Source organism: Ranitomeya variabilis, chromosome 5, assembly GCF_051348905.1.
Source record: "Ranitomeya variabilis isolate aRanVar5 chromosome 5, aRanVar5.hap1, whole genome shotgun sequence".
NCBI lineage: Eukaryota > Metazoa > Chordata > Amphibia > Anura > Dendrobatidae > Ranitomeya > Ranitomeya variabilis.
This window is the reverse complement of record NC_135236.1, coordinates 588968288-588990907: the sequence shown is the minus strand read 5'-3', so window position 1 is coordinate 588990907 and position 22620 is coordinate 588968288.

Below are 22620 nucleotides of genomic sequence, written 5' to 3'. Positions count from 1 at the left end.
GCAGCAGACTACACTACTTGAAAAAAAATTAAAATTGATTTGGCGGTATGACGCAGTGAACAACCCTGAGCTGCAGACAACCAGGCTACGGCTGCTCACAGACTACAGGGCGAGCTGCAGTCACACGGAGACCGTGCAGACAGCCGTAAACGGCGCTGCAAGGCCCAAAAACCCTCCTCTACTTTATCCTATGTAGTGTTTTTCCACAAATTAGCTGGAGATGGGTGGAAAGACACTAATAGGATTTTTTTTAATAAATTAGCAGCAGACTACACTACTTGAAAAAAAAAAAAAAAAAAAAAAAACAGTATGAGGCAATGAACCACCCTCCCTGAACTGAATACAACCAGCTATGGATGGCCTATGTGGCTGCACTCAGACTAGAGAGTGGGCTGCACTCACACACACACACACACAGACCTTGCAGATCGCTGTGAAAACAGCGCTACAAGGCAAAAGCAAGGTGACTAGTAGGTGAACACAGCGGTTGCTAAATTAGCCTTTGGAAAGCACAAAGAAGCAAATCGCTATCTCTAAACTGTCCCTCAGTCAGCAAACAGCGTCCTGTCACTAACTGAATTCACAGCAGAGTGATCGCAAAATGGCGCCAGCGACTTTTAAACTGCATCATGACATCATTTCAGCAGCCAATCACAGCCTTGCCAGTACTTTCATGCCCTCCATGCTAAACAGGATGTGCCCACACTTGGAATCATTCTCATTGGCTGAATTTCTGAATTTTGAATCTTGGAACTTCCGATTCCGGTATCCGATACGCGGCAAGTATCGGAATACCGGTATCGGAATTCCGATACCGCAAGTATCGGCCGATACCCGATACTTGCGGTATCGGAATGCTCAACACTACTCACAAGGTAAAAAGGAGGGAAAACAAATGTGATTGTTGTGGCCTGCAATGAACCATACACTTAACTTTGATTCTATTCTGTGTACAATAACTGTCTAGAAATAAAGTACAAGCGAAAGGGTATTTCTGTGCACAAACAGGGCAGGAGCCAGGCATGCTTCTTATGTTTGTAGTAAACAAAGGGAGGCAGGCTGCACTAGATCAAACCAGATCCTTGTGATGACAGAAACAGCTTAGAGGCGCTCCATAAAGCTGAGCACGCACCTTGCGAACACCTCCTGGCTTTGAACCACAAGACGCTGGCTTGAGTAAAGACAGATATGCAGGTCTTTGTCAGATACTACTTTGCATACCAGCTACTCATTATGAGGAAGTAAGGTCACATGATAGAAACAGTATTTCAAAAAATAACTACGTTCCATGTTCCTACATCGTTCAATTCTGAGAACATTCTTTATAGTATGTCGCCTGGCCTTGCTGCAATGTTGTTATATGAAGTCATTATTACTAATTTACCAAACTGCTTCTGGATGTAATGACACCGCACATTTGTCAAGAAAAGTAATGTGTTACATTTAATCTCTCATTAAATATATCAGAACAAAAGATTGAAAAGATTGAAAACATTGTGTATGTTGTATATCTGTCATCAGCCCGGTATAGAGAAGGAGAAGCTGAGCACAATCATAAATAGATTTGTTGAAAAAGATTCAACATAACTTATATTTTATTGATTGAAATCCCTGGAGTTGTATGCATATGAGTCATGTGGGTGGTCCTACTCAGTGATTGACAGTTATCTCTGCTGGGGAGACTGTCAATCACTGAATAGGACCATGCCCCAGACTCATATGCATACAATACCAGTGATTTCAATGGATAAAAAGTAAGTTTTACTGAAATTATTCCCTAAAAAATGTATACATATAATTCTGATCAGCTCCTCCAGTTTAATAACTTCCTTCCTGAAGATCGAATACCATTTTTCGCATGACAGGTTCCCTTTAATAGATTTTCCTGAATAGAGTTTTCTAATGAAGGTGATGGAAGATATTGGTTATGAGGAAAGATTAAAATAATTACATTTATTTTGTATTGAGAATAGATGAATACGGAGTAACATGATGAACTTATAAATGGTTCATACAAAAAGCATAATTAACCTGAACAACTGTCATTACGCCTTTTAATGGCAGTAGTTAAGGGTACCTAAACCACAGCCTTGTTTGTATATAGCGCCTCCTAGAGTTGGATTTTCTCCGGGGTCTGCTGGGGGTAGCTGAGACCCCAGAGAACATGATTCGGGTCAGTTTTTACTGACTCCCGGGTTGCGATTAACTGTTTACCCATGACCACAAAAAAAAGTCCCATGTGCCATTTAATTTTTCTGTCCTCCGATGTGATCGCACATCAAAGGACAGAGAAATAGGGTCCCTGATCACCCCCAATACTTACCAGTGTCTCCCAGTGCTCCTCGTCCTTCCTGCTACAGGACGCCAGGTAAGATCTGCCGGCCGGCACCCGGCAACAATAGGAAGATTTTTACTATTGGTTCATTATGGTCACTGTGATAGACCCTATCACAGTGATCAAAATAAAAAGAAATAGTAAATAAACCCCCTCTTTACCACCTCCTTAGTTAGGAAAAAATAATAAAATAAAGAAAATATATTTATTTTCATTTTCCAATTAGGTTAGAGTTGGGCTAAAGTGAGTTGGGCTAAAGTTAGGGTTAGGGTTGGGGCTAAAGTTAGGGTTAGAGTTGGGATTAGGGTTTGGGTTGGGATTAGGGTTTGGATTAGGGTTAGGGTTGAGATTAGGGTTAGGGTTGGGATTAGCGTTAGGTTTGGGATTAGGGTTAGGCGTGTATTGGGATTAGGGTTGTGATTATGGTTATGGTTAGGGTTGGGAATAGGGTTAGGGATTGTTGGGGTTAGGGTTGTGATTAGGGTTATGGTTAGGGTTGGGATTAGGGTAAGAGGTGTGTTGGGGTTAGGGTTTTGATTAGGGTTATGGTTAGGGTTGGGATTAGGGTTAAGGTTTTGATTAGGGTTATTTTTAGAGTTGGGATTAGGGTTAGGGGTGTATTGGGATTAGGGTTGGGATTAGGGTTAGGTTTGTGGTTATGGTTAGGGTTGGGATTAGGTTTAGGGGTGTGTTAGGGTTGTGATTAGGGTTACAGTTAGGATTGGGATTAGGGTTATGGGTGTGTTGTGGTTAGGGTTGTGGTTAGGGTTAGGGTTGGGATTAGGGTTAGGGGTGTGTTGGGGTTAGGGTTTTGATTAGGATTATGGTTAGGGTTAGGATTAGGGTTAGTGGTGTGTTGAGGTTAGGGTTTTGATTAGGGATATGGTTAGGGTTGGCATTAGGGGTGTGTTGGGATGATCTAGTTTCCAAAATAGGGTCAATTGTGGGGGGTTTCTTCTGTTTAGGCACATCAAGGGTTCTGTAAATGCAACATGATGCCCGCAGACCATTCCATCAAAGCCTGCATTCCAAAACATTACTACGTGTGCCCAAGCATTAGGTTTCTCCCATATATGGGGCATCAGCGTACTCAGGACAAATTGGACAACTTTTTGGGTCCAATTTCCCCTGTTACCCTTGGGAAAATAAAAAATTGGGGGCTAAAAAATCATTTTTGTGGAAAAAAAATGATTTTTTATTTTCACGGCTCTGCATTATAAACTTCTGTGAAGCACTTGGGGGTTAATAGTGCTCATCACACATCCAGATAAGCTCCTTGGTGGGTATAGTTTCCAAAATGGGGTCGCTTGTGGGGATTTCTCAAAAATCATTTTTTGAGGAAAATATAAAGATTTTTTATTTTCATGGCTCTGCATTATAAACTTCTGTTAAAGGTTTTCACCACACATCTAGGTAAGTTCCTTAAGTGGTCTAGTTTCCAAAATGGTGTCATTGTAGGGGATCCCACTGTTTAGGCACATCAGGGGCTCTCCAAACGCGACATAGCGTCCGATCTCAATTCCAGCCAATTCTGCATTGAAAAAGTCAAACTGCACTCCATCTCTTCCAAGCTTTGCCGTGCGCCCAAACAGTGGTTTATCCCCACTTATGGGGTATCGGCGTACTCAGGAAAAATTAGACAACAAATTTTGTGGTCTAATTTATCATGTTACCCTTGTGAAAATAAAAATTTGGGGGCAAAAAATCTTTTTTCTGGAAAAAATAAGATTTTTTGTTTTCACGGCTCTGTGTTATAAACTTCTGTGAAGGACTTGGAGGTTCAAATTTCTCACCACACATCTAGATAAGTTCCTTTAGGGGTCTAGTTTCCAAAATGGTGTCACTTGTGGGGGGTTTCCACTGTTTAGGCACATCAGGGCCTCTCCAAAAGCGACATGGTGTCCGATCTCAATTCCAGCCAATTCTGCATTGAAAATGTCAAACGGCGCTTCCTCCCTTCCGAGATCTGCCATGCACCCAAACAGTGGTTTACCCCCACATAATGGGGTATCAGCGTACTCAGGACAAATTGCACAACATCTTTTGTGGTCTAGTTTCTCCTGTTACCCTTGTGAAAATAAAAATTGGGGGGCGAAAAAAATCTTTTTTTTTGGAAAAAATATGATTTTTTATTTTCACGGCTCTACATTATAAACTTCTGTGAAGCACTTGGGGGTTCAAAGCGCTCACCGCACATCTAAAAAAGTTCCTTAGGGGGTCTAGTTTCAAAAATGGGGTCACTTGTGGGGGGTTTCCACTGTTTAGGCTCATCAGGGGCTCTCCCAACGCGACATGGCGTCCGATCTCAATTCAAGCCAATTCTGCATTGAAAAAGTAAAACGGCACTCCTTCTCTTCCAAGCTCTGCCGTACGCCCAAACAGTGGTTTACCCCCACAAATGGGGTATTGGCGTATTCAGGAGACATTGCACAACAAACTTAGTGGTTCATTTTCACTTTTTACGCTTGTGAAAATAAAAAAAAGGTTCTAAAGTAAAATGTTTGTGAAAAAGAAAATGTTAAATGTTATTTTTTTCCATCCACATTGCTTCAGTTCCTGTGAAGCATGTAAAGAGTTAATAAACTTCTTGAATGTGGTTTTGAGCACCTTGAGGGGTGTAGTTTTTAGAATGGTGTCACTTTTTGGTATTTTTTGTCTTGTACACCCCTCAAAGTGACTTTAAATGTGAGATGGTCCCTAAAAGAATGGTTTTGTAAACTTTGTTGCAAAAATGAGAGATTGCTGGTCATTTTTAACCCTTACAACTTCCTAACAAAAAAAACCCTGTTTCTAAAATTGTGCTGATGTAAAGTAGACATGTGGGAAATGTTATTTATTATCTATTTTGTGCGACATATCTCTCTGATTTAAGGGCATAACATTCAAAATTTGAAAAGTGCAAAATTTTAAAAATTTTCACCATATTTTCATTTTTTCATAAAAAAAGCCAGTAATATAGAACAAATTTTACCACTAACATGATGTACAATATGTCACGAAAAAAACAATCTCAGAATCAGTGGGCTCCGTTAAACGTTCCAGAGTTATAACCTCATATAGTGACAGTGTTCAGAATTGTAAAAATTAGCCTGGTCATTAAGCTACAAATTCGCTCCATCACTAAGGGGTTAAAAGTTACTTCTAGCAAAACCCCCCTTAGAAAAGACAAGGAGGCATTCCCTTTACCTAGAAAAAAGAAAGGTTTAATCTCCAGAGGAGAAAGACATTTTTTTTCCCATAAGAACTATTAATCTGTGGAACAGTCTACCTCTAAAGCTGTTCACAGTGGGAACCTTTGATGGTTTCAGAAAAGTCTTAGATGCTTTTAGAAGAAAATAACATAAATGCTTCGGTATAGTTATTTAATGAATGATGGTTCAGTGGATCAACAATTGGGATCAGAAGGGAAAGATTCGATCTTTGGGGATGACTGGATCATGAATAGTGGTTGTACATATAACATAAACATCTAATATATAATTGCCTAGAATACTACTTCCTGCAATTTGTGCCAACTTCCGTGGCTTTGTCCGGAGCTAATGTCCTGAGATAATGTCCGGAGCTAATGTCCGGAGCTAATGTCCGGAGCTAATGTCCGGAGCTAATGTCCAGAGCTAATGTCCGGAGATAAGTGACGTCACCAGTGTCCTACACCCAGGCAGAGCACAGGGGCCCCAGGCAGCATATGGGGCCCCAGGCAGAGCACAGTGGCCCCAGGCAGAGCACAGGGGCCCCAGGCAGCATTTGGGGCCCCAGGCAGAGCACAGTGGTCCCAGGCAGAGCACAGGGGCCCCAGGCAGCCTATGGGGCACCAGGCAGAGCACAGTGGCCCCAGGCAGAGCACAGGGGCCCCAGGCAGCATATGGGGCCCCAGGCAGAGCACAGGGGCCCCAGGCAGCATATGGGGCCCCAGGCAGAGCACAGTGGCCCCAGGCAGAGCACAGGGGCCCCAGGCAGAACATGGGGCCCCAGGCAGAGCACAGGGGCCCCAGGCAGAGCACAGGGGCCCCAGGCAGCATATCGGGCCCCAGGCAGAGGGGCCCCAGGCAGAGCACAGGGGCCCCAGGCAGCATATGGGGCCCCAGGCAGAGCACAGGGGCCCCAGGCAGCATATGGGGCCCCAGGCAGAGCACAGTGGCCCCAGGCAGAGCACAGGGGCCCCAGGCAGAACATGGGGCCCCAGGCAGAGCACAGGGGCCCCAGGCAGCATATGGGGCCCCAGGCAGAGCAAAGGGGCCCCAGGCAGCATATGGGGCCCCAGGCAGAGCACAGTGGCCCCAGGCAGCATATGGGGCCCCAGGCAGAGCACAGGGGCCCCAGGCAGAGCACAGGGGCCCCAGGCAGAATATGGGGCCCCAGGCAGAGCACAGTGGTCCCAGGCAGAGCACAGGGGCCCCAGGCAGCTTATGGGGCCCCAGGCAGAGCACAGTGACCCAAGGCAGAACTTGGGGCCCCAGGCAGAGCACAGTGGCCCCAGGCAGAGCACAGGGGCCCCAGGCAGAACATGGGGCCCCAGGCAGAGCACAGGGGCCCCAGGCAGAGCACAGGGGCCCCAGGCAGCATATGGGGCCCCAGGCAGAGCACAGGAGCCCCAGGCAGCATATGAGGCCCCAGGCAGAGCACAGTGGCCCCAGGCAGAGCACACACCAAATCGGAGGCCGAGGGGCCCCACCAACCAAATCGGAGGCCGAGGGGCCCCGCCAACCAAATCGGAGGCCGAGGAGCGCCGCCCACCAAATCGAAGGCCGAGCGGCCCCGCCCACCAAAGCGGAGGCCGAGGGGCCCGGCCCCGCCCACCAAAGCAGAGGCCGAGGGGCCCCGACTACCACATCGGAGGTCGAGGGTCCCCGCCCACCAAATCGGAGGCCGAGGGTCCCCGCCCACCAAATCGGAGGCCGAGGGTCCCCGCCCACTAAATCGGAGGCCGAGGGTCCCCGCCCACCAAATTGGAGGCCGAGGGTCCCCGCCCACCAAATCGGAGGCCGAGGGGCCCCGCCTACCAAATCGGAGGCCGAGGGTCCCCGCCCACCAAATCGGAGGCCGAGGGTCCCCGCCCACCAAATCGGAGGCCGAGGGGCCCCGCACACCAAATCGGAGGTCGGGGGTCCCCGCCCTCCAAATCGGAGGCCGAGGGGCCCCGCCCACCACATCGGAGGCCGAGGGTCCCCGCCCACCAAATCGGAGGCCGAAGGTCCCCGCCCACCAAATCGGAGGCCGAGGGTCCACACCATCCAAATCAGAGACCGAGGGGCCTCGCCCACCAAATCGGAGGCCGAGGGTCCCCGCCCACTAAATCGGAGGCCGAGGGTCCCCGCCCACCAAATCGGAGGCCGAGGGTCCCCGCCCACGAAATCGGAGGCCGAGGGTCCCCGCCCACCAAATTGGAGGCCGAGGGGCCCCACCAACCAAATCGGAGGCCGAGGAGCCCCGCCCACTAAATCGAAGGTCGAGGGGCACCGCCCAAGAAAGCGGAGGCCGAGGGTCCCCGCACACCAAATCGGAGGCAGAGGGACCCCGCCCACCAAATCGGAGGCCAAGGGGCCCGCCCACCAAAGCGGAGGCCGAGGGTCCCCGACCACCAAATCGGAGGCCGAGGGTCCCTGCCCACCAAATCGGAGGCCGAGAGTCCCCGCCCACCAAATCGGAGGCCGAGGGTCCCCGCCCACCAAATCGGAGGCCGAGAGTCCCCGCCCACCAAATCGGAGGCCGAGGGGCCCCGCCAACCAAATCGGAGGCCGAGGGGCTTCGCCAACCAAATCGGAGGCCGAGGAGCCCCGCCCACCATATCGAAGGCCGAGCGGCCCCGCCCACCAAAGCGGAGGCCGAGGGGCCTGGCCCCGCCCACTACATCGGAGGCCGAGGGGCCCCGCCAACCAAATCGGAGGCCGAGGGGCCCCGCCCACCAAATCGGAGGCCGAGGGTCCCCGCCCACCAAATCGGAGGCCGAGAGTCCCCGCCCACCAAATCGGAGGATAAGGGGCCCCACCAACCAAATCGGAGGCCGAGGGGCCCCGCCAACCAAATCGGAGGCCGAGGAGCCCCGCCCAACAAATCGAAGGCCGAGCAGCCCCGCCCACCAAAGCGGAGGCCGAGGGGCCCGGCCCCGCCCACCAAAGCGGAGGCCGAGGGGCCCCGACCACCACATCGGAGGCCGAGGGTCCCCGCCCACCAAATCGGAGGCCGAGGGGCCCCGCCCACCAAATCGGAGGCCGAGGGTCCCCGCCCACCAAATCGGAGGCCGAGGGTCCCCGCCCACCAAATCGGAGGCCGAGGGTCCCCGCCCACCAAATCGGAGGCCGAGGGGCCCCGCCTACCAAATCGGAGGCCGAGGGTCCCGACCCACCAAATCGGAGGCCGACGGGCCCCGCCCACCAAATCGGAGGCCGAGGGGCCCCGCCCATCAAATCGGAGGCCGGGGGTCCCCGCCCACCAAATCAGAGGCCGAGGGGCCCCGCCCACCACATCGGAGGCCAAGGGTCCCCGCCCACCAAATCGGTGGCCGAGGGTCCCCGCCCACCAAATCAGAGGCCGAGGGTCCCCGCCCACCAAATCGGAGGCCGAGGGTCCACACCAACCAAATCGGAGGCCGAGGGGCCCCGCCCACCAAATCGAAGGCCGAGGGGCCCCGCCCACCAAAGCGGAGGCCGAGGGTCCCTGCACACCAAATCAGAGGCAGAGGGACCCCGCCCACCAAATCGGAGGCCGAGGGGCCCCGCTCACCAAAGCGGAGGCCGAGGGTCCCCGCCCACCAAATCGGAGGCCGAGGGTCCCCGCCCACCAAATCGGAGGCCGATGGTCCCCGCCCACCAAATCGGAGGCCGAGAGTCCCCGCCCACCAAATCGGAGGCCGAGGGGCCCCGCCCACCACATCGGAGGCCGAGGGTCCCCGCCCACCAAATCGGTGGCCGAGGGTCCCCGCCCACCAAATCGGAGGCCGAGGGTCCCCGCCCACCAAATCGGAGGCCGAGGGGCCCTGCCAACCAAATCGGAGGCCGAGGGGCCCCGCCCACCAAATCGGAGGCCGAGGGTCCACACCATCCAAATCGGAGGCCAAGGGGCCCCGCCCACCAAATCGGAGTCTGACGGGCCCCACCCACCAAAGCGGAGGCCGAGGGTCCCCGCCCATCATATCGGAGGCCGAGGGTCCCCGCCCACCAAATCGGAGGCCGAGGGTCGCCGCCCACCAAATCGGAGGCCGAGAGTCCCCGCCCACCAAATCGGAGGCCGAGGGGCCCCGCCAACCAAATCGGAGGCCGAGGGGCTTCGCCAACCAAATCGGAGGCCGAGGGTCCCCGACCACCAAATCGGAGTCCGAGGGTCCCTGCCCACCAAATCGGAGGCCGAGGGTCCCCGCCCACCAAATCGGAGGCCGAGGGTCCCCGCCCACCAAATCGGAGGCCGAGAGTCCCCGCCCACCAAATCGGAGGCCGAGGGACCCCGCCAACCAAATCGGAGGCCGAGGGGCCCCGCCCACCAAATCGGAGGCCGAGTGTCCCCGCCCACCAAATCGGAGGATAAGGGGCCCCGCCCACCAAATCGGAGGCCGAGGGGCCCCACCAACCAAATCGGAGGCCGAGGAGCCCCGCCCACTAAATCGAAGGCCGAGCGGCCCCCCCCACCAAAGCGGAGGCAGAGGGACCCCGCCCACCAAATCGGAGGCAGAGGGACCCCGCCCACCAAATCGGAGGCCGAGGGGCCCCGCCCACCAAAGCAGAGGCCGAGGGTCCCCGCCCACCAAATCGGAGGTCGAGGGTCCCCGCCCACCAAATCGGAGGTCGAGGGTCCCCGCCCACCAAATAGGAGGCCGAGGGTCCCCACCCACCAAATCGGAGGACGAGGGGCCCCACCAACCAAATCGGAGGCTGAGGAGCCCCGCCCACCAAAAGTGAGTGTGGCCCCAAAAGTGCGCCCCCGGGTGCAAAAGTAAGTGCGCCCCCGGGTGCAAAAGTAAGTGCGCCCCCGGGTGCAAAAGTAAGTGCGCCCCCGGGTGCAAAAGTAAGTGCGCCCCCGGGTGCAAAAGTAAGTGCGCCCCCGGGTGCAAAAGTAAGTGCGCCCCCGGGTGCAAAAGTAAGTGGGCCTCCGGGTGCAAAAGTAAGTGCGCCCCCGGGTGCAAAAGTAAGCGCGACCCCGGCCCCGGGTGCAAAAGTAAGCGCGCCCCCCAGTCCCGTGTGTGAAAAGTGCTGCTGTAAAGCTGGTAGCGCTGTTCAAGCACCATGTATTTCCTTCAGGAAATGCCCATCTAATATATAATTGCCTAGAATACTACTTCCTGCAATTTGTGCCAACTTCCGTGGCTTTGTCCGGAGCTATTGTCCGGAGCTAATGTCCGGAGCTAATGTCCGGAGGTAATGTCCGGAGCTAATGTCCGGAGATAAGTGACGTCACCAGTTTCCTACACCCAGGCAGAGCACAGGGGCCCCAGGCAGAGCACAGGGGCCCCAGGCAGCATATGGGGCCCCAGGCAGAGCACAGTGGTCCCAGGCAGAGCACAGGGGCCCCAGGCAGCCTATGGGGCCCCAGGCAGAGCACAGTGGTCCCAGGCAGAGCACAGGGGCCCCAGGCAGCCTATGGGGCCCCAGGCAGAGCACAGTGGCCCCAGGCAGAGCACAGGGGCCCCAGGCAGCATATGGGGCCCCAGGCAGAGCACAGGGGCCCCAGGCAGCATATGGGGCCCCAGGCAGAGCTCAGAGGCCCCAGGCAGAGCACAGGGGCCCCAGGCAGAACATGGGGCCCCAGGCAGAGCACAGGGGCCCCAGGCAGAGCACAGGGGCCCCAGGCAGAGCACAGGGGCCCCAGGCAGCATATGGGGCCCCAGGCAGAGCACAGGGGCCCCAGGCAGAGCACAGGGGCCCGAGGCAGCATATGGGGCCCCAGGCAGTACACAGTGGCCCCAGGCAGAGCACAGGGGCCCCAGGCAGAGCACAGGGGCCCCAGGCAGAGCACAGGGGCCCCAGGCAGCATATGGGGCCCCAGGCAGAGCGCAGGGGCCCCAGGCAGCATATGAAGCCCCAGGCAGAGCACAGTGGCCCCAGGCAGAGCACAGGGGCCCCAGGCAGCATATGGGGCCCCAGGCAGAGCACAGTGGTCCCAGGCAGAGCACAGGGGCCCCAGGCAGCTTATGGGGCCCCAGGCAGAGCACAGTGGCCCCAGGCAGAACATGGGGCCCCAGGCAGAGCACAGTGGCCCCAGGCAGAGCACAGGGGCCCCAGGCAGAACATGGGGCCCCAGGCAGAGCACAGTGGCCCCAGGCAGAACATGGGGCCCCAGGCAGAGCACAGTGGCCCCAGGCAGAGCACAGGGGCCCCAGGCAGAACATGGGGCCCCAGGCAGAGCACAGGGGCCCCAGGCAGAGCACAGGGGCCCCAGGCAGCATATGGGGCCCCAGGCAGAGCACAGGGGCCCCAGGCAGCATATGGGGCCCCAGGCAGAGCACAGGGGCCCCAGGCAGCATATGGGGCCCCAGGCAGAGCACAGTGGCCCCAGGCAGAGCACACACCAAATCGGAGGCCGAGGGGCCCCGCCAACCAAATCGGAGGCCGAGGGGCCCCGCCAACCAAATCGGAGGCCGAGGAGCCCCGCCCACCAAATCGAAGGCCGAGCGGCCCCGCCCACCAATGCGGAGGCCGAGGGGCCCGGCCCCGCCAACCAAAGTGGAGGCCGAGGGGCCCCGACCACCACATCGGAGGCTGAGGGGCCCCGCCCACCAAATCGGAGGCCGAGGGTCCCCGCCCACCAAATCGGAGGCCGAGGGTCCCCGCCCACCAAATCGGAGGCCGAGGGTCCCCGCCCACCAAATTGGAGGCCGAGGGTCCCCGCCCACCAAATCGGAGGCCGAGGGGCCCCGCCTACCAAATCGGAGGCCGAGGGTCCCCGCCCACCAAATCGGAGGCCGAGGGTCCCCGCCCACCAAATCGGAGGCCGAGGGGCCCCGCCCACCAATTCGGAGGTCGGGGGTCCCCGCCCTCCAAATCAGAGGCCGAGGGGCCCCGCCCACCACATCGGAGGCCGAGGGGCCCCGCCCACCAAATCGGAGGCCGAGGGGCCCCGCCCACCAAATCGGAGGCCGAGGGGCCCCGCCAACCAAATCGGAGGCCGAGGGGCCCCGCCCACCAAATCGGAGGCCGGGGGTCCCCGCCCTCCAAATCGGAGGCCGAGAGTCCCCGCCCACCAAATCGGAGGATAAGGGGCCCGGCCAACCAAATCGGAGGCCGAGGGGCCCCGCCAACCAAATCGGAGGCCGAGCGGCCCCGCCCACCAAAGCGGAGGCCGAGGGGCCCGGCCCCGCCCACCAAAGCGGAGGCCGAGGGGCCCCGACCACCACATCGGAGGCCGAGGGGCCCCGCCCACCAAATCGGAGGCCGAGGGGCCCCGCCCACCAAATCGGAGGCCGAGGGTCCCCGCCCACCAAATCGGAGGCCGAGGGTCCCCGCCCACCAAATCGGAGGCCGAGGGTCCACACCAACCAAATCGGAGGCCGAGGGGCCCCGCCCACCAAATCGGAGGCCGGGGGTCCCCGCCCACGAAATCGGAGACCGAGGGGCCCCGCCCACCAAATCGGAGGCCGAGGGGCCCCGCCCACCAAATCGGAGGCCGAGGGTCCCCGCCCACCAAATCGGAGGCCGAGGGTCCCCGCCCACCAAATCGGAGGTCGAGGGTCCACACCAATCAAATCGGAGGCCGAGGGGCCCCGCCCACCAAATCGAAGGCCGAGGGGCCCCGCCCACCAAAGCGGAGGCCGAGGGTCCCCGCACACCAAATCGGAGGGAGAGGGACCTCGCCCACCAAATCGGAGGCCGAGGGGCCCCGCCCACCAAAGCGGAGGCCGAGGGTCCCCGACCACCAAATCGGAGGCCGAGGGTCCCTGCCCACCAAATCGGAGGCCGAGGGTCCCCGCACACCAAATCGGAGGCCGAGGGTCCCCGCCCACCAAATCGGAGGCCGAGAGTCCCCGCCCACCAAATCAGAGGCCGAGGGGCCCCGCCAAGCAAATCGGAGGCCGAGGGGCCCCGCCAACCAAATCGGAGGCCGAGGAGCCTCGCCCACCAAATCGAAGGCCGAGCGGCCCCGCCCACCAAATCGGAGGCCGAGGGGCCCCGCCCACCAAATCGGAGGCCGAGGGTCCCCGCCCACCAAATCGGAGGCAGAGAGTCCCCGCCCACCAAATCGGAGGCCGAGGGTCCCCACCCACCAAATCGGAGGCCGAGGGTCCCCGCCCACCAAATCGGAGGCCGAGGGTACCCGCCCACCAAATTGGAGGCCGAGGGTCCCCGCCCACCAAATTGGAGGCCGAGGGTCCCGGCCCACCAAATCGGAGGCCGAGGGGCCCCGCCCACCAAATCGGAGGCCGAGGGGCCCCGCCCACCAAATCGGAGGCCGAGGGTCCCTGCCCACCAAATCGGAGGCCGAGGGGCCCCGCCAACCAAATCGGAGGCCGAGGGTCCCCGCCCACCAAATCGGAGGCCGAGGGTCCCCGCCCACCAAATCGGAAGCCGAGGGTCCCCGCCCACCAAATCGGAGGCCGAGGGTCCCCGCCCACCAAATCAGAGGCCGAGGGTCCCCGCCCACCAAATCGGAGGCCGAGGGGCCCCGCCCACCAAATCGGAGGCCGAGGGGCCCCGCCCACCAAATCGGAGGCCGAGGGTCCCCGCCCACCAAATCGTAGGCCGAGGGGCCCCATCAACCAAATCGGAGGCCGAGGAGCCCCGCCCACCAAAACGAAGGTCGAGGGGCCCCGCCCACCAAAGCGGAGGCCGAGGGTCCCCGCCCACCAAAGCGGAGGCCAAGGGTCCCTGCCCACCAAATCGGAGGCCGAGGGTCCCCGCACACCAAATCGGAGGCAGAGGGACCCCGACCACCAAATCGGAGGCCGAGAGTCCCCGCCCACCAAATCGGAGGCCGAGGGGCCCTGCCCACCAAATCGGAGTCCGAGGGTCCACACCATCCAAATCAGAGGCCGAGGGGCCCCGCCCACCAAATCGGAGGCCGACGGGCCCCACCCACCAAAGCGGAGGCCGAGGGTCCCCGCCCACCAAATCGGAGGCCGAGGGTCCCGGCCCACCAAATTGAAGGTCGAGGGGCCACGCCCACGAAAGCGGAGGTCGAGGGTCCCCACACACCAAATCGGAGGCCGAGGAGCCCCGCCCACCAAATCGAAGGTCGAGGGGCCCCGCCCACGAAAGCGGAGGCCGAGGGTCCCCGCACACCAAATCGGAGGCAGAGGGACCCCGCCCACCAAATCGGAGGCCGAGGGGCCCCGCCCACCAAAGCGGAGGCCGAGGGTCCCTGCCCACCAAATCGGAGGCCGAGGGTCCCTGCCCACCAAATCGGAGGCCGAGGGTCCCCGCCCACCAAATCGGAGGCCGAAGGTCCCCGCCCACCAAATCGGAGGCCGAGAGTCCCCGCCCACCAAATCAGAGGCCGAGGGGCCCCGCCAACCAAATCGGAGGCCGAGGGGCTTCGCCAACCAAATCGGAGGCCGAGGGTCCCCGACCACCAAATCGGAGGCCGAGGGTCCCTGCCCACCAAATCGGAGGCCGAGGGTCCCCGCCCACCAAATCAGAGGCCAAGGGTTCCCGCCCACCAAATCGGAGGCCGAGAGTCCCCGCCCACCAAATCGGAGGCCGAGGGGCCCCGACAACCAAATCGGAGGCCGAGGGGCCTCGCCCACCAAATCGGAGGCCGAGGGTCCACACCATCCAAATCGGAGGCCGAGGGGCCCCGCCCAACAAATCGGAGGCCGATGGGCCCCACCCACCAAAGCGGAGGCCGAGGGTCCCCGCCCACCAAATCGGAGGCCGAGGGTCCCCGCCCACCAAATCGGAGGCCGAGGGTCCCCACCCACCAAATTGGAGGCCAAGGGGCCCCACCAACCAAATGGGAGGCAGAGGAGCCCCGCCCACCAAATCGAAGGTCGAGGGGCCCCGCCCACGAAAGCGGAGTCCGAGGGTCCCCGCACACCAAATCGGAGGCAGAGGGACCCCGCCCACCAAATCGGAGGCCGAGGGGCCCCGCCCACCAAAGCGGAGGCCGAGGGGCCCCGATCACCAAATCGGAGGCCGAGGTTCCCTGCCCACCAAATCGGAGGCCGAGGGTCCCCGCCCACCAAATCGGAGGCCGAGGGTCCCCGCCCACCAAATCGGAGGCTGAGAGTCCCCGCCCACCAAATCGGAGGCCGAGGGGCCCCACCAACCAAATCGGAGGCCGAGGGGCTTCGCCAAACAAATCGGAGGCCAAGGAGCCCCGCCCACCAAATCGAATGCCGAGCGGCCCCGCCCACCAAAGCGGAGGCCGAGGGGCCTGGCCCCGCCCACCAAAGCGGAGGCCGAGGGGCCCCGCCCACCAAATCGGAGGCCGAGGGTCCCCGCCCACCAAATCGGAGGCCGAGGGTCCCCACCCACCAAATCGGAGGCCGAGGGTCCCCGCCCACCAAATCGGAGGCCGAGGGTCCCCGCCCACCAAATCGGAGGCCGAGGGTCCCCGCCCACCAAATCGGAGGCCGAGGGTCCCCGCCCACCAAATCGGAGGCCGAGGGTCCCCGCCCACCAAATCGGAGGCCGAGGGGCCCGCCTACCAAATCGGAGGCCGAGGGTCCCCACCCACCAAATCGGAGGCCGAGGGGCCCCGCCCACCAAATCGGAGGCCGAGGGTCCCCGCCCACCAAATCGGAGGCCGAGGGTCCCCGCCCACCAAATCGGAGGCCGAGGAGCCCCGCCCACCAAATCGAAGGTCGAGGGGCCCCGCCCACGAAAGCGGAGGCCGAGGGTCCCCGCACACCAAATCGGAGGCAGAGGGACCCCGCCCACCAAAGCGGAGGCCGAGGGTCCCCGACCACCAAATCGGAGGCCGAGGGTCCCTGCCCACCAAATCGGAGGCCGAGGGTCCCCGCCCACCAAATCGGAGGCCGAGGGTCCCCGCCCACCAAATCGGAGGCCGAGGGTCCCCGCCCACCAAAGCGGAGGCCGAGGGTCCCCGACCACCAAATCGGAGGCCGAGGGTCCCTGCCCACCAAATCGGAGGCCGAGGGTCCCCGCACACCAAATCGGAGGCAGAGGGACCCCGCCCACCAAATCGGAGGCCGAGGGTCCCCGCCCACCAAAGCAGAGGCCGAGGGTCCCCGACCACCAAATCGGAGGCCGAGAGTCCCCGCCCACCAAATCGGAGGCCGAGGGGCCCCGCCAACCAAATCGGAGGCCGAGGGGCCCTGCCCACCAAATCGGAGGCCGAGGGTCCACACCATCCAAATCAGAGGCCGAGGGGCCCCGCCCACCAAATCGGAGGCCGACGGGCCCCACCCACCAAAGCGGAGGCCGAGGGTCCCCGCCCACCAAATCGGAGGCCGAGGGTCCCGGCCCACCAAATTGAAGGTCGAGGGGCCACGCCCACGAAAGCGGAGGTCGAGGGTCCCCGCACACCAAATCGGAGGCCGAGGAGCCCCGCCCACCAAATCGAAGGTCGAGGGGCCCCGCCCACGAAAGCGGAGGCCGAGGGTCCCCGCACACCAAATCGAAGGCAGAGGGGCCCCGCCCACCAAATCGGAGGCCGAGGGGCCCCGCCCACCAAAGCGGAGGCCGAGGGTCCCTGCCCACCAAATCGGAGGCCGAGGGTCCCTGCCCACCAAATCGGAGGCCGATGGTCCCCGCCCACCAAATCGGAGGCCGAAGGTAGCCGCCCACCAAATCGGAGGCCGAGAGTCCCCGCCCACCAAATCGGAGGCCGAGGGGCCCCGCCAACCAAATCGGAGGCCGAGGGGCTTCGCCAACCAAATCGGAGGCCAAGGGTCCCCGACCACCAAATCGGAGGCCGAGGGTCCCTGCCCACCAAATCGGAGGCCGAGGGTCCCCGCCCACCAAATCGGAGGCCGAGGGTCCCTGCCCACCAAATCGGAGGCCGAGAGTCCCCGCCCACCAAATCGGAGGCCGAGGGGCCCCGCCAACCAAATCGGAGGCCAAGGGGCCTCGCCCACCAAATCGGAGGCCGAGGGTCCACACCATCCAAATCGGAGGCCGAGGGGCCCCGCCCAACAAATCGGAGGCCGACGGGCCCCACCCACCAAAGCGGAGGCCGAGGGTCCCCGCCCACCAAATCGGAGGCCGAGGGTCCCCGCCCACCAAATCGGAGGCCGAGGGTCCCCACCCACCAAATTGGAGGCCGAGGGGCCCCACCAACCAAATGGGAGGCAGAGAAGCCCCGCCCACCAAAGCGGAGGCCGAGGGGCCCCGACCACCAAATCGGAGGCCGAGGTTCCCTGCCCACCAACCCGGAGGCCGAGGGTCCCCGCCCACCAAATCGGAGGCCGAGGGTCCCCGCCCACCAAATCGGAGGCTGAGAGTCCCCGCCCACCAAATCGGAGGCCGAGGGGCCCCACCAACCAAATCGGAGGCCGAGGGGCTTCGCCAAACAAATCGGAGGCCGAGGAGCCCCACCCACCAAATCGAATGCCGAGCGGCCCCGCCCACCAAAGCGGAGGCCGAGGGGCCTGGCCCCGCCCACCAAAGCGGAGACCGAGGTGCCCCGCCCACCACATCGGAGGCCGAGGGGCCCCGCCCACCAAATCGGAGGCCGAGGGTCCCCGCCCACCAAATCGGAGGCCGAGGGTCCCCGCCCACCAAATCGGAGGCCGGGGGCCCCGCCCACCAAATCGGAGGCCGAGGGGCCCCGCCCACCACATCGGAGGCCGATGGGCCCCGCCCACCATATCGGAGGCCGAGGGTCCCCGCCCACCAAATTGGAGGCCGAGGGTCCCCGCCCACCAAATCGGAGGCCGAGGGTCCCCGCCCACCAAATCGGAGGCCGAGGGGCCCCACCAACCAAATCGGAGGCCGAGGGGCCCCGCCCACCAAATCGGAGGCCGAGGGTCCCCGCCCACCAAATCGGAGGCCGAGGGGCCCCGCCAACCAAATCGGAGGCCGAGGGTCCCCGCCCACCAAATCGGAGGATAAGGGGCCCTGCCCACCAAATCGGAGGCCGAGGGGCCCCACCAACCAAATCGGAGGCCGAGGAGCCCCGCCCACCAAATCGAAGGCCGAGCGGCCCCACCCACCAAAGCGGAGGCAGAGGGACCCCGCCCACCAAATCGGAGGCCGTGGGGCCCCGCCAACCAAAGCGGAGGCCGAGGGTCCCCGCCCACCAAATCGGAGGCAGAGGGACCCCGCCCACCAAATCGGAGGCTGAGGGGCCCCGCCCACCAAAGCGGAGGCCGAGGGTCCCCGCCCACCAAATCGGAGGTCGTGGGTCCCCGCCCACCAAAGCGGAGGCCGATGGGCCCCGCCCACCAAATCGGAGGCCGAGGGTCCCCGCCCACCAAATTGGAGGCCGAGGGTCCCCGCCCACCAAATCGGAGGCCGAGGGGCCCCGCCCACCAAATCGGAGGCCGAGGGTCCCCGCCCACCAAATTGGAGGCCGAGGGTCCCCGCCCACCAAATCGGAGGCCGAGGGGCCCCGCCCACCAAATCGGAGGCCGAGGGTCCCTGCCCACCAAATCAGAGGCCGAGGGGCCCCGCCAACCAAATCAGAGGCCGAGGGTCCCCGCCCACCAAATCGGAGGCCGAGGGGCCCCGCCCACCAAAGCGGAGGCCGAGGGTCCCCGCCCACCAAATCGGAGGTCGTGGGTCCCCGCCCACCAAAGCGGAGGCCGATGGGCCCCGCCCACCAAATCGGAGGCCGAGGGTCCCCGCCCACCAAATTGGAGGCCGAGGGTCCCCGCCCACCAAATCGGAGGCCGAGGGTCCCCGCCCACCAAATCGGAGGCCGAGGGTCCCCGCCCACCAAATCGGAGGCCGAGGGGCCCCACCAACCAAATCGGAGGCCGAGGGGCCCCGCCCACCAAATCGGAGGCCGAGGGTCCCTGCCCACCAAATCGGAGGCCGAGGGGCCCCGCCAACCAAATCAGAGGCCGAGGGTCCCCGTTCACCAAATCGGAGGATAAGGGGCCCCGCCCACCAAATCGGAGGCCGAGGGGCCCCACCAACCAAATCGGAGGCCGAGGAGCCCCGCCCACCAAATCGAAGGCCGAGCGGCCCCACCCACCAAAGTGGAGGCAGAGGGACCCCGCCCACCAAATCGGAGGCCGTGGGGCCCCGCCAACCAAAGCGGAGGCCGAGGGTCCCCGCCCACCAAATCGGAGGCAGAGGGACCCCGCCCACCAAATCGGAGGCCGAGGGGCCCCGCCCACCAAAGTGGAGGCCGAGGGTCCCCGCCCACCAAATCGGAGGTCGAGGGTCCCCGCCCACCAAATCGGAGGCCGAGGGTCCCCGCCCACCAAATCGGAGGCCGGTCCCCGCCCACCAAATTGGAGGCCGAGGGTCCCCACCCACCAAATCGGAGGACGAGGGGCCCCACCAACCAAATCGGAGGCCGAGGAGCCCCGCCCACCAAAAGTAAGTGCGGCCCCAAAAGTAAGTGCGCCCCCGGGTGCAAAAGTAAGTGCACCCCCGGGTGCAAAAGTAAGTGCGCCCCCGGGTGCAAAATTAAGTGCGCCTCCGGGTGCAAAAGTAAGTGCGCCCCCGGGTGCAAAAGTAAGCGCGCCCCCCAGTCCCGTGTGTGAAAAGTGCTGCTGTAAAGCTGGTAGCGCTGTTCAAGCACCATGTATTTCCTTCAGGAAATGCCCATCTAATATATAATTGCCTAGAATACTACTTCCTGCAATTTGTGCCAAGAAAGAACATACCAATATACATAGTTATTGATACATATTATTTACATTATTGTTCTTAAGCAAAGAACCGTTGTTGTGGCATTTGCCACAACACGCAAAGTTGTTGTCTGATGTCTTTCATCACTCCCCTCATAAGCATGTTCATGGATCCTGTGTAACTGTACCTTAAATAACAAGAATTGTCAAGAGCTGGTGAGTGCAGCCATTTTTTGTTCTTTCTTACTATTATTTATTAATTGTATTATTCTTACATTTGAATAAATAAAGTATATATGGATTCTAGACTCCCGATTCTTTAGAATCGGGCTGCCATCTAGTATAACATAATTATCCTGTCCTATTCCTCATTTGAACTTGATGGAACTTTTTACAAGCATATGAGCTATGAAGCTATGCAGTCGCTGTCATTGGTGGTATATGGCCAATATGCTTCCACCAGTATTACATCACTAGCTGTTTCCAGCCAGCTAACGCTCGGCATGCTCATTGCTATCTAATTAACGCGGCTGGTGATTAAACTAAAGTAAATAATGACAAAATTCAATAGCGCTTACGCAAGTGGTAAATTAACTTAAAATGAAGTTAATAACAATAGTGTGGTGATGTGTTGGGGGCGGGATTATGTGTGGTGATGGGGTGGGGGGCGGGATTATATGTGGTGATGTGGTGGGGGAGCGGGATTGTGTGGTGAGGGGTGGGATTATGTGTGGCAATGTGGTAGGGGGGCGGGATTGTGTGTGGTAATGTGGTGGGGGCGGGATTGTGTGTGGTAATGTGGTGGGGGGGTGGGATTATGTGTGGTAATGTGGTGGGGGGCGGGATTGTGTGTGGTAATGTGGTGGGGGCGGAATTATGTGTGGTAATGTGGTGGGGGCGGGATTGTGTGTGGTAATGTGGTGGGGGGGCGGGATTATGTGTGGTAATGTGGTGGGGGGGCAGGATTGTGTGTGGTGATGTGGTGGGGGGCGGGATTGTGTGTGGTAATGTGGTGGGGGAGCGGGATTATGTGTGGTAATGTGGTGGGGGCGGGATTATGTGTGGTGATGTGGTGGGGGACGGGATTGTGTGTGGTGATGTGGTGGGGGGCGGGATTGTGTGTGGTAATGTGGTGGGGGGGCGGGATTATGTGTGGTAATGTGGTGGGGGCGGGATTGTGTGTGGTAATGTGGTGGGGGGGCGGGATTATGTGTGGTAATGTGGCGGGGGCGGGATTGTGTGTGGTAATGTGGTGGTAGTGGGATTGTGTGTGGTAATGTGTTGGGGGGGAGGGATTATGTGTGGTAATGTGGTGGGGGGCGGGATTGTGTGTGGTAATGTGGTGGGGGGCAGGATTGTGTGTGGTAATGTGGTGGGGGGTAGGATTGTGTGTGGTAATGTGGTGGGGGGGCGGGATTATGTGTGGTGATGTGGTGGGGGACGGGATTGTGTGTGGTAATGTGGTGGGGGGCGTGATTGTGTGTGGTGATGTGGTGGGGGGCGGGATTGTGTGGTGGGGGGCGGGATTGTGTGTGGCAATGTGGTAGGGGGGCAGGATTATGTGTGGTAATGTGGTGGGGGGGCGGGATTATGTGTGGTAATGTGGTGGGGGTGGGATTGTGTGTGGTAATGTGGTGGGGGTGGGATTGTGTGTGGTGATGTGGTGGGGGGCGGAATTGTGTGTAGTAATGTGGTGAGGGCGGGATTGTGTGTGGTAATGTGGTGGGGGTGGGATTGTGTGTGGTAATGTGGTGGGGGGGCGGGATTATGTGTGGTTATATGGTGGGGGTAGGATTGTGTGTGGTAATGTGGTGGGGGGGCGGGATTATGTGTGGTAATGTGGTGGGGGCGGGATTGTGTGTGGTAATGTGGTGGGGGGCGGGATTATGTGTGGTAATGTGGTGGGGGGTAGGATTGTGTGTGGTAATGTGGTGGGGGGGCGGGATTATGTGTGGTGATGTGGTGGGGGACGGGATTGTGTGTGGTAATGTGGTGGGGGGCGTGATTGTGTGTGGTGATGTGGTGGGGGGGCGGGATTGTGTGGTGGGGGGCGGGATTGTGTGTGGTAATGTGGTGGGGGCGGGATTGTGTGTGGTAATGTGGTGGGGGGCAGGATTGTGTGTGGTAATGTGGTGGGGGGTAGGATTGTGTGTGGTAATGTGGTGGGGGGGCGGGATTATGTGTGGTGATGTGGTGGGGGACGGGATTGTGTGTGGTAATGTGGTGGGGGGCGTGATTGTGTGTGGTGATGTGGTGGGGGGGTGGGATTGTGTGGTGGGGGGCGGGATTGTGTGTGGCAATGTGGTAGGGGGGCAGGATTATGTGTGGTAATGTGGTGGGGGGGCGGGATTATGTGTGGTAATGTGGTGGGGGTGGGATTGTGTGTGGTAATGTGGTGGGGGTGGGATTGTGTGTGGTGATGTGGTGGGGGGCGGAATTGTGTGTAGTAATGTGGTGAGGGCGGGATTGTGTGTGGTAATGTGGTGGGGGTGGGATTGTGTGTGGTAATGTGGTGGGGGGGCGGGATTATGTGTGGTTATATGGTGGGGGTAGGATTGTGTGTGGTAATGTGGTGGGGGGGCGGGATTATGTGTGGTAATGTGGTGGGGGCGGGATTGTGTGTGGTAATGTGGTGGGGGGCGGGATTATGTGTGGT